Source organism: Periplaneta americana, chromosome 13 (assembly GCF_040183065.1).
Source record: "Periplaneta americana isolate PAMFEO1 chromosome 13, P.americana_PAMFEO1_priV1, whole genome shotgun sequence".
Taxonomy (NCBI): Eukaryota; Metazoa; Arthropoda; class Insecta; order Blattodea; family Blattidae; genus Periplaneta; species Periplaneta americana.
Genome location: NC_091129.1, coordinates 57,493,781 through 57,508,524, shown reverse-complemented (window position 1 = coordinate 57,508,524; position 14,744 = coordinate 57,493,781). Strand labels below are relative to the sequence as shown.

Genomic DNA, 14,744 nt, shown 5'->3' with positions numbered 1-14,744 from the left:
CAGGCAGACAAGGGGACAAACCATAAATTTCGATACGTAGGGTATCTCATTGGAATGTGAAGAAATATGTTCTGACTAAACTATATGACAACACATTATTCAAATGGGTATCATTTACATCTGTAAACGAGCACAGATGGCAGAGCATTCCAAAATATAAATATATAGATGTGGCTTTTTCTCTTATCCGACTGGGCCCCACAATTTCAATTATTCAATTTGTTGTATAGACTTTACCAATGTACTGCACACTAAATATGTAAGTGTATCTGTGTGTATAGGATTACCAGATGTTCTGGATTTCGCTTGACATGGACTGCATCCTGCCAGGGTTCGTAAAAATCAGAAATTGTCCTGCTTTTCTTTCTTGCCAATTCCCAATGGACAAAAGAGAGTAACTATTGAGTTGGGGTCCATTAGAGGAATTATGTGTGTAAAATCCTTGCTCAAACAAGTCGAGTCACCAGAGAAGTATTAACAATCCGAAAATTAAATAAGGTAAAAGCTAATTTAGAATCCGTATACTTCAATTCTATTCATGATAATAGTTTTGTATCAGTTTTATTGTACAAAGACAAACAAATTACCTAATTATATAACAGAATGTAAAAAGACGTCACGTCAAGTATCAAGTTAGTCTATTATGCCCTGCTTTTATATGGAAAATTCTTTTTCATTTAAAATGACCTGCTTTTAAATTGTTACAATCTGGTAACCCTACTGCACATGTAGTGTATGTTAAACAGTGATATGATGGACCTTGTCAAAATTGTGTTGTTGAATGTATTGTAAAATAGTATACAATAATATAGTAATTTCAATTATGTAACTAGTTTTTGCAGACTTAAAGTGCACTATACACTATTACCTAAAGAATAAAATCCCAATTATCTAACCTTGTTTTCTTTTATTTTCTGTCCCTGTTTGGCTGTATTTTAATTAGTTACATTTTAAGGTAGTGTAAAATAGACCGTCTCTTCCAACTATTGGCTCCAATAACAATTTTCAGTGAAAGATGATGTGAGGAATAAAAATTTTAAAGTTTTACTTTAAATTGAGGGTTTGGGGCGGGGGGGAGGTATATTTACTGCATATAGTTCAACTTTTCGCCGCCAGGCGCGCTGCTAGATACGCGGAGTAATTAGTTATTATTTTCGCTACTTGGGTGCGCTGCTGGATGCACGGAGTAGTTACTCTTTTCGCTACTTGGTGCGCTGCTAGATGTAATAACGCCTCTAACCGCATATAGATGGCAGCACGATCAATTCTACAACAGCGCCTCTAGTATGTGTTACGGGAAACTCAGTGAGTTTCGCATCCTATTATATATTTATCCATGGCAATATCGTCATATAAACTGCTCCCGTCATTGGAATTTTCTTAACTCTGCATTGTTTTATATTTAAAAAATCGAAAGAATTGCTATCGGGATAGTTTTAAGAAAAAAATGGTAATATTTTATATCTGACTAACTTACTGAAATTCGTTTCACAGTCTAGAGAATTGAATTTGTGACGAACAAAGCAGCTGAATGGATAATCTTGATCTACTTCAATCTATCCTAGCATTCTTATTTTATTTATACTAAACCAAGGATTAATTGTTTAATATGTTCTTTAAAAAAGCTTTTATTGAAAACTGTCGTAATATTTTATACCTGACCAACTTACTGAAATTCGTTTCACAGACTAGAGAATTGAATTTGTGACGATCAAAGCCGCTGAGTGAATAATCTTCTTGATCTACTTTAACCTATCCTATCATTATTTTATTTACACTAAACCAAGGACTAATTATTTAATTTGTTCTTTAAAAAAGGTTTTATTCAAAATTATCGTCATATATCTCGAGGCCAACATACAGCTCACATTTATTTCGTTCAGAAGAACTTTTTTGCCACAGTTTATGTTCAAGGATTATCTTACTATTTCTATATGCCAACTGGATTAATTTTTTTAACTGCTGATTGCTTCTATCGTTCTTTTTATTATTATTTCTGATTTGACATCACATCTTGTAACGTCTCTCCAAATTATCACCATTATATACCGGTATACTAGAAACTTCATTTTGGATGGTTCACATCTTCAACATAATTCTCTAAGACCCAGCCATAGCTTAATTAACTGCTTGTTTAACAACGGAGGACCACTACAACAACCATCTGATCTATTATACATACTCGAATCTCTGGGACTGAAGAATGGAATGAGATGAGAGATCTTTGACGCATTGGCGAGCATTGTAACTTCTAAATCGCCAACGGCAGTATAATATACATGCAAAGGAATACTTCTACAGTTATCTCAAACGAGTGGACGTTCAACGAAAAAACAAGCAAGTCACGAAATGTTTACCGCACACTAAAAAGTTTCAAGCTGTACTAACTAAAGTGTGAAACTTGTTGATTCCAAATGCAGGAGATTGCCCTAACCAGAACTGAACCTCAGAGCTTAAAGTAAGACATCCGGGAAGCGGTTCCCCTAGCAGGAACCGCGCAACGAGCTTCATTTGTTTGCGTTGCCGTTGACATCAAAAGCAACACAGTTGAATGATGTTACGGTACAAGAGGCGTGAGGCGTGTCGCTGAATATCGAGTTTGAGAAATAGTGCCCGTCTCATTCTGGGAGCTAAAGGCATGCTGTGTGTGTGTACTTTGGAGGATGCATACTGCATATCGTTCGTGCACTTTGTAACATTCTGAAACGATTTTATTAATAATTCATTGAAATACAGTTACTGTAGTATTTTAGCAGCAAATATTACAACCTACATAGTTTTTTAGTCTTTCCAGGGAAAACTATTCCACTACCATTTATGGCAACACTAATTCTACTCTAAGTAACCTGGAATTGAACCTGTGTATTCCTCATGAAAAGACGCTGTTTTATCCATTCAAATATCCAAGCGATAATAATAATAATTATTATAACGATATTCGTAAATATATAATGTTGGATTGGAGTCCTCACAAGAGCGAGGACTGATAGTGAATCCGATAGTGATGGCTATTATGGTGTAGCAGTAGTTGTAATGATTATAGAGAGAGAATAATAATAACCGTGATGATAACTTGTTTCCATTGCCCCTGGACTCTGCTAGTGTAGCAGTTTCAGAATTCAATTCGTGAGATATGGGCTCCTGGAAGAATTAATTCACTGCCATGATGGGCTAGAATGATGATTACAATAGCTGACTTTTGACGTGGACAGTAAACACCCGTAATTTGAAACCTTATAATTCATGGGCACGATTCTTTCAGATTCCGTTAATTCTACCGCGCTTTACCAAGCTGTACTTCTTTTTCGAAGGAAGCCATGTTTATATTTTAATTGCTCTTAAACATCCATCATCTCTAAGTTACAACTCGCGAATCTGAAATCTAATGACAAACATAATAACCATTCAATCATCGAGGTCGACTACAATTATGATTAAAGTTGCAGTATATCGTATGCTGTAGCATTAACATGTATCATATGCATATTGCGATCATCAACATCGAGAAAGGAGCCTCATGACTTGTTCAGTCTGTTTGTAGTACCGTCATTTCCCATAACTATGGTCCTGGAACACAACTATGATCGACGAATACAACTGTTCAAAGAAGTAACATAGACCGTTCGTAGATAGCTGCAGTGACTTGACTTCAAACTACAGTACAGCAAGAATATAGATAAACGAGATACTACGTTGTGGAGTACAAAATTTGAATGGGCCATAGTTGTGTTCCAGGACTATAGTTATGGGAAAAGACGGTAAGTACTACAATAGTAATAATAGTATCAGTAGTGGTAATGGTGGTAATACCTGTAGAACCAGCAGTATTTTAGTAGTGGTGTTGTAGTAATAGTATCAGTGATAGCAGTGTTGTAGTATGGTAGTAATATTTGTGTTGTAACGGTATCAGTAGTTGTAGTAGTGCTGTAATCGTTGTTTTAGTTGTATTGTAGTAATAGTAGTTGTAGTTGCAGTGTTGTACTAATAGTAATAGTAGTAACTGTAGCGTTATAGCAGATCTAATTTTAGTAGTTGTAGTAATAGTAGTATTGTGGGTCCCTATCACCACGGCATGGCGCGTCCTCAGGTTGCGGATCGAGGAGACGGCCTCCAGATATGGAGGGTATAGCTGGCGCAAAGAACGATTACCAAAAAGCAATGGTGGCGTTGTTGTCTGTTTTGACGTGTGTATGTAGGCACGCAAAGGGAGCGAGAGGTGCGAGCCGATGGAAGTACTGTCTCTTCCAAGAAGATTAACAAATGAGGACATCGCTGTGGAAACAAAGAACGTAGCAAGAGAAAAATTCGAAGCTAATTAAACGCGCAACATATGTTTACGAATGAAATAATAATACCGTGCGATACAAGACACGTATTCACATGCAATGGAACAAACTAAAGTCGTAATGTAACTATCACAATGCAAGACTGATTCAATCGATGACATTTCTCTTTCGACTATACTCTTGAATATCATTCAAGCTATCTCGTGACCTTTCCTGTCGCCCGATCTTCCTTATCGCATTGTTTGATTCGCATTCCTTCCGTCGGTACTCCCTGCTTGCGAGACCTATAGCTGTGAATATATTGCATAAGCAGTCGCGGATAGCCGATGAGGGGTGGTCCTCCAGCTTGGGGGTTGGGCGAAGGGCTAACAACCCATCACCGTAAAAACAGCTTGTTACGAATCCTTCAAATAAGAAATGGATTTGAGGGAGGTGGGATATGATGATAGAGAATAGATTAATCTTGCTCAGGATAGGGACCAATGGCGGGCTTATGTGAGGGCGGCAATGAACCGCCGGGTTCCTTAAAAGCCAGTAAGTAAGTAATAGTAGTGGTTGTAGTGTTGTAGTAATAGTAGTGGTTGTAGTGATATATTGTTGTAATTGCAGTTTATAGTAGTGGTATAGTTGAAGTAATAGAAGTAGTAGTTGTGGTTTTACATTAATGATTTTAGTAGTTGTAGTAGTTTTTAGTATTATATTAGTAGTTGCAGTAGTGTTCTAGTAGTTGTAAGTGTTGTAGCAACTGTAGAAATAGTTATGCGTTGTAGCAACGATAGTAGTAGTTTTTGTAATAGTAGTGTAGTGGTGGTGGTAGTAGTAGTAGTAGTAGTAGTAGTATTAACGTTGTAGCAACCAGTAGTAGTAGTAATAGTTGTAGTAATGCAGCAACGGTAGTAATAATAATTGTAATGTAGCAATAGTAGTAAAAGTAGTTGTAGTAATGTAGAAACGGTAGTAATAGTAGTTGTAATGTAGCAACGGCAGTAACTTTAGTAATAGTATTCATGTAGAGTAATGTTGTATTAACGGTGGTGTTGTAGCAACGGTAGTAGTAGTTGTACTAATGTAGCAAATACAGTAATCGTAGTTGTAATAATGGTGGTAGTTGTAGTTATGTGATAACGGTAGTAGAAGTAGTTGTATTAGTTTTGTAATAACGCTGGTGGTGGTGGTGGTGGTGGTGGTGTGGTGTGGTGTAGTATTAATAATAATGTTCTGCCTTCAAAGACTAGATCCTTTTCCCTTCCACTTTAACTCATATTATGTGAATCACGAACTTTTTTTACTTGGTTATTTAACGACGCTGTATCAACTACGAGATTATTTAGTATCGATGGGATTGGTGATAGCGAGATGAGGTCGAGGATTCGCCATAGATTACCTGGCATTTTCCTGATCGTTGGGGCAAACCTCGGAGAAAACCCAACTAGGTAATCAGCCCAAACGGAAATCGAACCCGCGCCCGAGCGCAATTCTGGATCGGCAGGCAAGTAATGGGAAACCGTACTCATAATCAGCATAGTCCAATGTCACCAGTTAAGATACATAATTTTTGACAAAGATAAGAAAAGGAACTCATGTTTAAAGAATTACCTCGAAGCCCCAGATGCTACTCCAACCAGAATTCTCTTCATTTTTTATCAGAAACGCTACATTTTAAACAAAAGGGGACTTATACCTAATAAGTAATAACAATAATGATAGGTATAATACAATAAATAATTGGAATGACATCATGATGTGGACGTTAAGATAATAACGTCTTAATGTCGACCTCTAAGGCTTTCTTCACAATCAAGCTTTATTTTCATCGATTCAACTTAGAAACTTCTCACCCCATTCCCTTACATTTTGTTTCTTTTTCTTAATTAAAACTACTGGCGCTTTGTGCCCCTTATACACTGACCACATTTGGGCAACATAAATTTGTTCATAACTCCAATGTCGTGCGGGCAGTCTAGTTGGCGGTGCCAGGAACAACATCTATTTCGGGAATTGAAGGCAGACGCCGCCACGCACCTGCAAACTTGGGACAGTCTCTCCCACCTCAAAACAACCTCAGTGTGCCATGACGTTTCCCCGATTTAGATGCAGTTTCTCAGAAAACCGCCGTTCGTCACTACACTCAAGAAAATGCATTCTGAGAAGTCTAGTGTGAATCGCAGAACATGGCAATGAATTGCATTATATTCGCTAACTGTTTAACGCATTCATCTCAAAGCCTCGTAATCTGAACGTTTAAGCTTCTACTTTCGACGTCAACTTCCAGTTCAAATCCCGTCAAATGCAAATGAAGTTCGTGATGGACAGGCGGTATTTGTGGCAAAATTTCGCATGATACTTCCCTTTCCTCTGCCAACATTTCATCATTGTTTATTAATCATTATCCTGATGCAGTATAAAAATGAATCTTTTATGGCGCCCCGCTGACATGTATGGCAGCGAATTAATTTACAGCTTCAACACGTTAAGGGAGCCTTACATGATCAATATTTATTGTTAACATATAAAAATATTTACTGAACGTGTGAGAAGAAATGTTGTTGGATTGATAATACGGAAAATAATAATATAGTTTTATTGAAACTATTTTGAATATTGGCAGTAGGCCTAGTCTATATATTTTGGTGCGGGAATTGATATTGATGAAGTGATCGTATTTTCTCGCTACATTTTATGCTTGTACTGTTGTATATTGTTTAATCGCATGATTGTTACATAACGCTGTAATAAATTGATCTTGCTTTTTTTTCATCTGTATTTGCCGCTACAAAGCACTCATAAATTATAGCTATAACAGCGAGTAGATTCGTCAATTCAAGGCGTAGAGACATCAAATCGTTTCGCAACTATGTAAATATCGACTCACACTAGTTCACTGAATACTTTGGTATGATAATGTTTTGCAATTTCATTTAGACACTAAATAATAATAATAATAATAATAATAATAATAATAATAATAATAATAATAGAGAGGTTTCACTGAATAATAATAATATGTTTATTATTATTATTATTATTATTATTATTATTATTATTATTATTATTGTTATTATTATTATTCAGTGAAACCTTTCTAACCGGGACACATATGGTTCAATAAAAAATTGTTTAACCTAACGGGGTGTCCAAGGTAAAGGGAAGTAGAAATTCTTTTAGTACACAATTGAAAGGAAACTGTACATAATGTTAAAAAACTGTATTCAAACACTTTGTCATTTAGTTCGTTATTAGCAATTTTGCGAACTCCCTTTCTTTCCACGGATTTTATATTGAGGTCCTATTGTTGATAATATTTGAAACTGTTGACTTAGAAATTCCAAACTGTTCTGCAATTTTCCTACAACTGTAGTCCCGTTGCTCTTATTTCCGGCAGCCAATCACGTTGCAGGTCGGCTACATTTAAACGTGTGTGTCTTGTGATTCGCTGATGATGACGTTATGCATTTCCTAAGGCTCGATAAATACTTAATATAATCGCCCGCGTTCGCAGAAAGCACACGAGGACGTTATTTGCCGCTCTGAATTACAGTGCGTTTGATTTATTATCATAGGAGCTACGATATTATAATGTTTAACGGTGTGGCAAATAGATTCCTCGTCTGGTAGCTCGGCAACGAAAGAACAAAAATGGCGAACGATACCACCTACCTAGACTTTATAGAGCCTTCACTTCCTAAGACGTAAGCAAAGAGGAGTCACGCCGGGAATAACAACGTCGCGACTATAACATCATAACACAAACGAACAGTAACTTTTTCTTCCTTTCAATGATTAATTCCACCAACTTACGCTTACTCATATTGAGGAACTATACAAACTACACAAACTGACTCTCACAGGTAAAGACCTGAACAGGGACTGATTTCTACCCTGCAGGCCAACTTAAATAATTTCGCATCATAAAGTTTTCTATTATGAAAAATAATGCCCCTTCACTCCATACTCAAATTGACAGTACAGTTACAAAAAAGACAAAGTAGATAATTCCAGAGAAGTAGAAAGAGGTTCACAGTTACTGAGCTTACTGTACAAGGAAAACCCCATCTATGTAATTCCATTGTGCTAATGGTCCTTGTAAAACAAGAGTTCAATGAAACTCAACTCTAAACAGGTAGCATAAATACACAATAGAACAAGAGAATCGACCAAGATAGAACTATAAGGGGTCTCCAGCTTCCAGGATTGAGGGGTGTCCAACACAGAGAATATATTGAACGTGTAAAATCTTAGAAATTTGTCCGGTTCCAAGAAAATATGTCCAATATAATGAGGTGTCTAACATACAGAGGTGTTCAAATACAGATGGTTCATGACTGTGCGTAAACATTTAATGGGCTCGCCACATTTTACCAAGCGTATAACGTTACTACTAGTTTTAATGTTAAGAAACTACAAGTAAACCAATTCGGTGGTGTTCGGGTAAAGAGAGTTAAATCATTTTGTGTGCTAATGGAGTTTTGTTCGACACGTGAATACACAAGTCAAATTCTACAAGTTGATGTGAAAAAAACAAAACAATACTAGGATATGTTTTTATTTGTGTATAAAATTATTTGCAATAATGGTCCTAAGTTTATTTTCATTTATTTCAAAACTTATTTTTATTACTTGCCTCCCTTTACTCAAACACCATCGAATTTATATTAATATAGAATGCTTGCATAGACAGACACGGAAGGAAGAAGTCACTATCGAGCCATGTATTACTGAAAATAAGGAATCCTCTACTTTATAATTCCATGTTTTGAAGTTAAACTTGTCTTGAATTGCTTAAAATTCAACTGAAACGGTTTATATATGTTCCTAAATTTGAAGGGAGGGAGGGATTTTCAGCTTCGGAAGAGAATTTTCCCCTAGAGCCATCTCTAAATTCATTATTGGTTAAAGGCTATCGAGACAAATCCATTTTGCGGAATTGTTCTTCTAAAAATTATATAAATCAAGAACAAAAAACAAAGCATACGAAGATTGATTGTGTGAAAATTTAAACAGCTAGTACCAGTTTGAGATATCAAGAAGAAACCTTTATGCATGAACTATAGAAAACAGCTAATGAAAACTGAAACATTAAAACATTCAGGAGAAAGGATTGATGATATAATATAATTTTATTGAACTGGAATAGCTTCTCCCATCAAAGTATCTACTTTAATTATTTAGAGCTGGGCATGTTATAAGATTGAAGACCATTGCGTGCCAAAGAGAATACTCCACGGACATCAACCCAGGAGGGAGGAAACCGATAGGAAGGCCGTGTAACAGATGGAAAGATGCAGTTCAGCACAATGTAATCCCCTAGTTCAGTCTCGCAGCTGGATGACTGTCGAAAGAACGGGCCCGAAAGAAATGGACAGGAGCGACACATTAGTAGTGTAGTATAGTAATAGTAGTGTCAGTAGTAATAGACAGGAGCGACACATTAGTTAGTAGTGTAGTAGTTTACAGTAATAATAGTGTCAGTAGTAATAGACAGGAGCGACACATTAGTAGTAGTCTACAGTAATTTATTTATTTATTTATTTATTTATTTATTTATTTATTTATTTATTTATTTATTTATTCTGGTGTAGTTAAGGCCATCAGGCCTTCTCTTCCACAACACCAGGAATACAAATACAATAACAGAAATAAAAAGGAAAAAAAACACTATAAACGAAGTAAAGTCACACAAACTTTAAATGAGTGATTAAGTATAATTAATTGTATCCTAATTAACTAACATAAACAAGAAACTTGCGATTTTAATCTGGAGTAAAAAAAAAAAACACAAATCGACACTTCTAGCAATATCTAAAAAGCATTAAACAAGACAAAATTTTCCAATTTAATTTTGAATTGTGATAAAGTCCGGCAGTCCCTGACATCATTAGGTAGCGAATTCCAGAGACGAGGTATTTCTAGTGTACGAGGATGAGTATAGAGACGTTCTATGATGAGGGATAGAAAGAAGTGCTTGATGTCGGTTTCGAAGAGTTGTAAGAAATTGAAAGCGCGATAAGAGATAATTCGGAGTAGAAGTATGCATGATTCTAAATAGAAGAGACAGTGAATGTATTGTTCTTCGTTCCTTCAGACGCACCCATGAAAGTAACTGGAGGGAAGGTGTTATATGGTCAAATTTACGAGTATTGCAGATGAATCGTATGCACACATTATGAACACGTTGTAGTCTCTCAGCTAAGAGTGAACTTACATTAGTTAGTAAGGAATCGCAATAATCAAAATGGGGCATTACAAGCGTCTGAATAAGATTCTTTTTTAGACTAAGTGGTAGAAATTCTTTCATATGAAACAAAGAGTGAAGTTGAGAAAATATTTTTTTGCAAGTGTGTGTTACTTGGGTGTTCCAATTTAGATCGCTATCCATAAAAATGCCAAGATTTTTAACTGTTTCACTGTATTTAACAATAATCCCATTCAATGTTATATGTGGTATAGTACCACTATCAAGAGTACTTCGTAGACGATTATGTCCCATTACGATTGCTTGCGATTTCTCTGGATTTAACCTTAATCCAAATTTGTGTGACCACAGTGAAATCGAATTTAAGTCTTCGTTTATTTTATTTACTGCGTCACTAGTCTCATCAGGGTGGAAATGCAAATAAATTTGCAAGTCGTCAGCATACATATGGTATTTGCAGTGTTTTATCATTTTAGTCACGTCATTAATATAAATCATGAAGAGTAAAGGTCCGAGAACTGATCCTTGTTGAATTCCAGATTTCACGACACACCATCTTGAAGAATAATCGCATGCAATGACACATTGTTGACGTTCGCGAAGGTAGGATTCAAACCAAGTAACAGAACTTTCAGAAAGATGCAGAAGTCTTAATTTACATAATAGAAGGTCCGTGTCAACTGTATCAAATGCCTTACTGAAGTCAAGTAATGTCAGTAATGTTAATTTACGTTCATCTGTGGCTTCACGTATATCCTCATTCACTTTTAGTAGTGCTGTAGTCGTACTATGTCCATTTCTGAACCCGGATTGGTATTCGTCCAGTAAGGCATGTTCGGTTAGATAGTTCATTAGTTGTTTGTGAACAATACGTTCCAGAGCTTTTGATAGGGCAGGTAGGATACTAATTGGACGGAAATCATTTGCACATAATGGGGTTTTAATTTTAGGGATCGGACGGATAAAGGCTTTCTTCCAGAGGTTCGGGTAGGTAGAAGTTATGAGTGAGGCGTTGAATATATGTGTTAATGTCGGCAGTATTATGTCCAATATTTTCTTCAATAATATTATACTAATATTATCCACACCTTCAGCTTTAGAAGTAATACGTTTTATTGCCGCTCTCACTTCAGTTTCTGTGACATAAGTGAAGAAAAATATTTCTCTATCCGGAATTGGAGTCATTTGTAATTCGTTAACTGTCTGCTGTTTGTCAACCGTATCCAAGGTTATTGACTGTACCGTTGCAAAATGGTCATTTAGTTCGTCAAGAGAAACTGGCACACTGTCTACCTGAGTCCTGGGATTTCCTAAGCCAATTGTCCGTAAGTTTCTCCACAGTTTGGAAGGGTCAGCTCCCCCCTTCAAGATTTTATGAAAATGTCTCAGTTTTGCGTTTCTAATGGCTTGAGTAGTTCTGTTACGTAAGAGTTTATAATAATTATAAGAGATTTCTGTCTTGTCATGTTTAAACGTTTTGTATGCAGTGTTTCTGTCCGTAATCATACTACGTATGTCAGCAGTCATCCATGGTGCTGGTGTTCTTTTTACGCGTTTAGATTTGATAGGAGCATGCTTGTCATATAAATTTATAATATACTCATTTAGTTTAACAAGTTTCTCGTCAACAGTATGTAAGGTCCATATTGAGTCCCAGGGAATCTTTATTGCGTCTTCAAGTAGTTGGGTTTCATCAATACGTTTCAAGTCACGATACTTTATGAGTTTAGGTGTGGGCTTGGGACACTTCAAAGAATATACTAGATAAATAATATCGTGGTACGAAATTCCCGAAGCCGCACATTGTCCATGTTTTTGTACTTTGTCTGCATTCTTCGTAATAATTAAGTCTAATAGGGATTCGGAAGATTGGGTATGGTGGGTTGGTTCAAGGGGAAGGACTGCTAGATCAAGAGCCTGGAACATGGTCAATAGATGTCTAGTGTAGTTCGAATCAGAGGCTAACAAATTTGTGTTAAGATCACCCATTATTAAGACGTGTTCATAATCTGTGATGAATTCCAATAACGATCTCTCGATCTCTGCAATATCGTTAATCTTCGGGGGTTGGTAAATTACACAAATAAGGCATTTCTGAAAGCTTGTCAATACTTCTACAAATAGCATTTCAGGTTTTCCGGCATACTCGCCAGGAGATGTGTGTATTATTCTGGGATTGAGATCTGATCTGACATATGCAGCAACGCCGCCCCCTTGTTTATTTAAACGATCATTTCTTAATAGCGTATAACCATCTATGTGTAATGTCGCTGAGGATAATGTAGGTTTGAGCCAAGATTCAGAGATGAGAAGAGCATGCAAATTCTGATTCGAGAATATGGATTGAATTTCGTCAAAGTGTGCAACCAAACTCTGAGCGTTAATATGGGCTACGTGAAGGGATGAAGAGTTCTTGGAAAATGCTGTTGTTAAAATGTTGAATGCTTCAGGGTGAGAGAGAGGGTTCTGGTCAGCAGGTATAGGGGAATGGTGTGAGTGAAGGTCATTGTACAATGTTCTGTCAGAGACAACCGGATTATTGCTGTCAAAAATCAGGGTATCCAACTTAAAAGAAAAAAAAAAGTTATATAAAAATATGAAGTTGCTACAAGTAAAGATTTCCTATTAATTAATAACTTAGCTAACTTAGCTAAATATAAACCCAGTTGAAAAGCTAGTAGATCTAACCTAGACTAAGAATTAAAAAGTATAATTAAATAATAATAATAATAATAATAATAATAATAATAATAATAATAATAATAATAATATAGTCTTGGGAAACTAACACTAAAGAAAATTAAAAAGTAGGAAGAATAAAAGTAACATTGCACAACAGCTCACAGTTCAGAAGTTCAAATCTGCAGCACAAGTTATCCGGTGCTTTACATTACCTACTTTAACGAATATTACGCCGTCTATAGTCCAGACACTAGACACACCAAATTTGCCTATCGCTTCCCGTAACAGGCCATGCCTTACCTTGGTCAGATCTTCCCTCAGGGTCATTCCGGAGCCCTTCAGCCTCTTTTTGTTAAAGAAAACTTCACTTCTCTTCCTGTAACTACAGAATTTGACAATAATAGGCCTCGGTCTACCGTCGCTAGTCGTGCGGCCTACCCGGTGGCTTCTGTCGATATCTTCTACCTTCAGTTCCACTCCTATGTTCGTTGCCAGTTCCACCACGAGCTTGTCGGTATTCTCGCCAACCTCCTCCTCGATCCCGAAGATCCTGACACATTGTCTTCTCTGATATTGTTCGAGATCGTCCACTTTTCTTTCCAGTTCACCAATTTTACGGTCCCGTTGCTCAATAGTCTGCTTCAGGTCCTGGATAACTTCGGAGTTGAAGTCTATGCTACGCTGCAGCTCCGACACTACCGCATCTTTTATAAGGTTGGCTAACGTTTGCAGCGCGCCAGACTTCTGCATCATGGCTAGAAACATTTCTTTAACCACTCGCTGCACTGTAGCCTCGATTTCTTCAGACTTTAACATTTTCGGAGGCATGATTGCAAAGTATATAAGCACAATAATTCTGTAACACTTTATAAACTGGATGAGCACTATTCTAACACTTAACACTAGATATTCACCTTCTTAACAACGTCTAAACTAGGAGCGGTTTGTATGCTGTTACTGACTATCCGCCATATTGGAATATATGTAATAGTAGTGTCAGTAGTAATAGATAGGAGCGACACATTAGTAGTAGTGTAGTAGTCTACAGTAATAGTAGTGTCAGTAGTAATAGACAGGAGCGACACATTACTAGTAGTGTAGTAGTCTACAGTAATAGTAGTGTCAGTAGTAACAGACAGGAGCGACACATTGCTAGTAGTGTAGTAGTCTACAGTAATAGTAGTATCAGTAGTAACAGACAGGAGCGACACAATACTAGTAGTGTAGTAGTCTACAGTAATAGTAGTGTCAGTAGTAATAGACAGGAGCGACACATTACTAGTAGTGTAGTAGTCTACAGTAATAGTAGTGTCAGTAGTAACAGACAGGAGCGACACATTACTAGTAGTGTAGTAGTCTACAGTAATAGTAGTATCAGTAGTAACAGACAGGAGCGACACAATACTAGTAGTGTAGTAGTCTACAGTAATAGTAGTGTCAGTAGTAACAGACAGGAGCGACACATTACTAGTAGTGTAGTAGTCTGCAGTAATAGTAGTGTCAGTAGTAATAGACAGGAGCGACACATTAGTAGTAGTGTAGTAGTCTACAGTAAAAGTGGTGTCAGTAGTAATAGACAGGAG

At 36.7% G+C, this 14,744-nt stretch overlaps 1 protein-coding gene across 1 annotated transcript in view; it reads right to left on the bottom strand.

The window, feature by feature from the left end:
• LOC138711631 (uncharacterized) overlaps positions 1-14,744 on the bottom strand; it is a 233,224-nt gene that overhangs the window by 77,986 nt on the left and 140,494 nt on the right. The window lies entirely within an intron of this gene.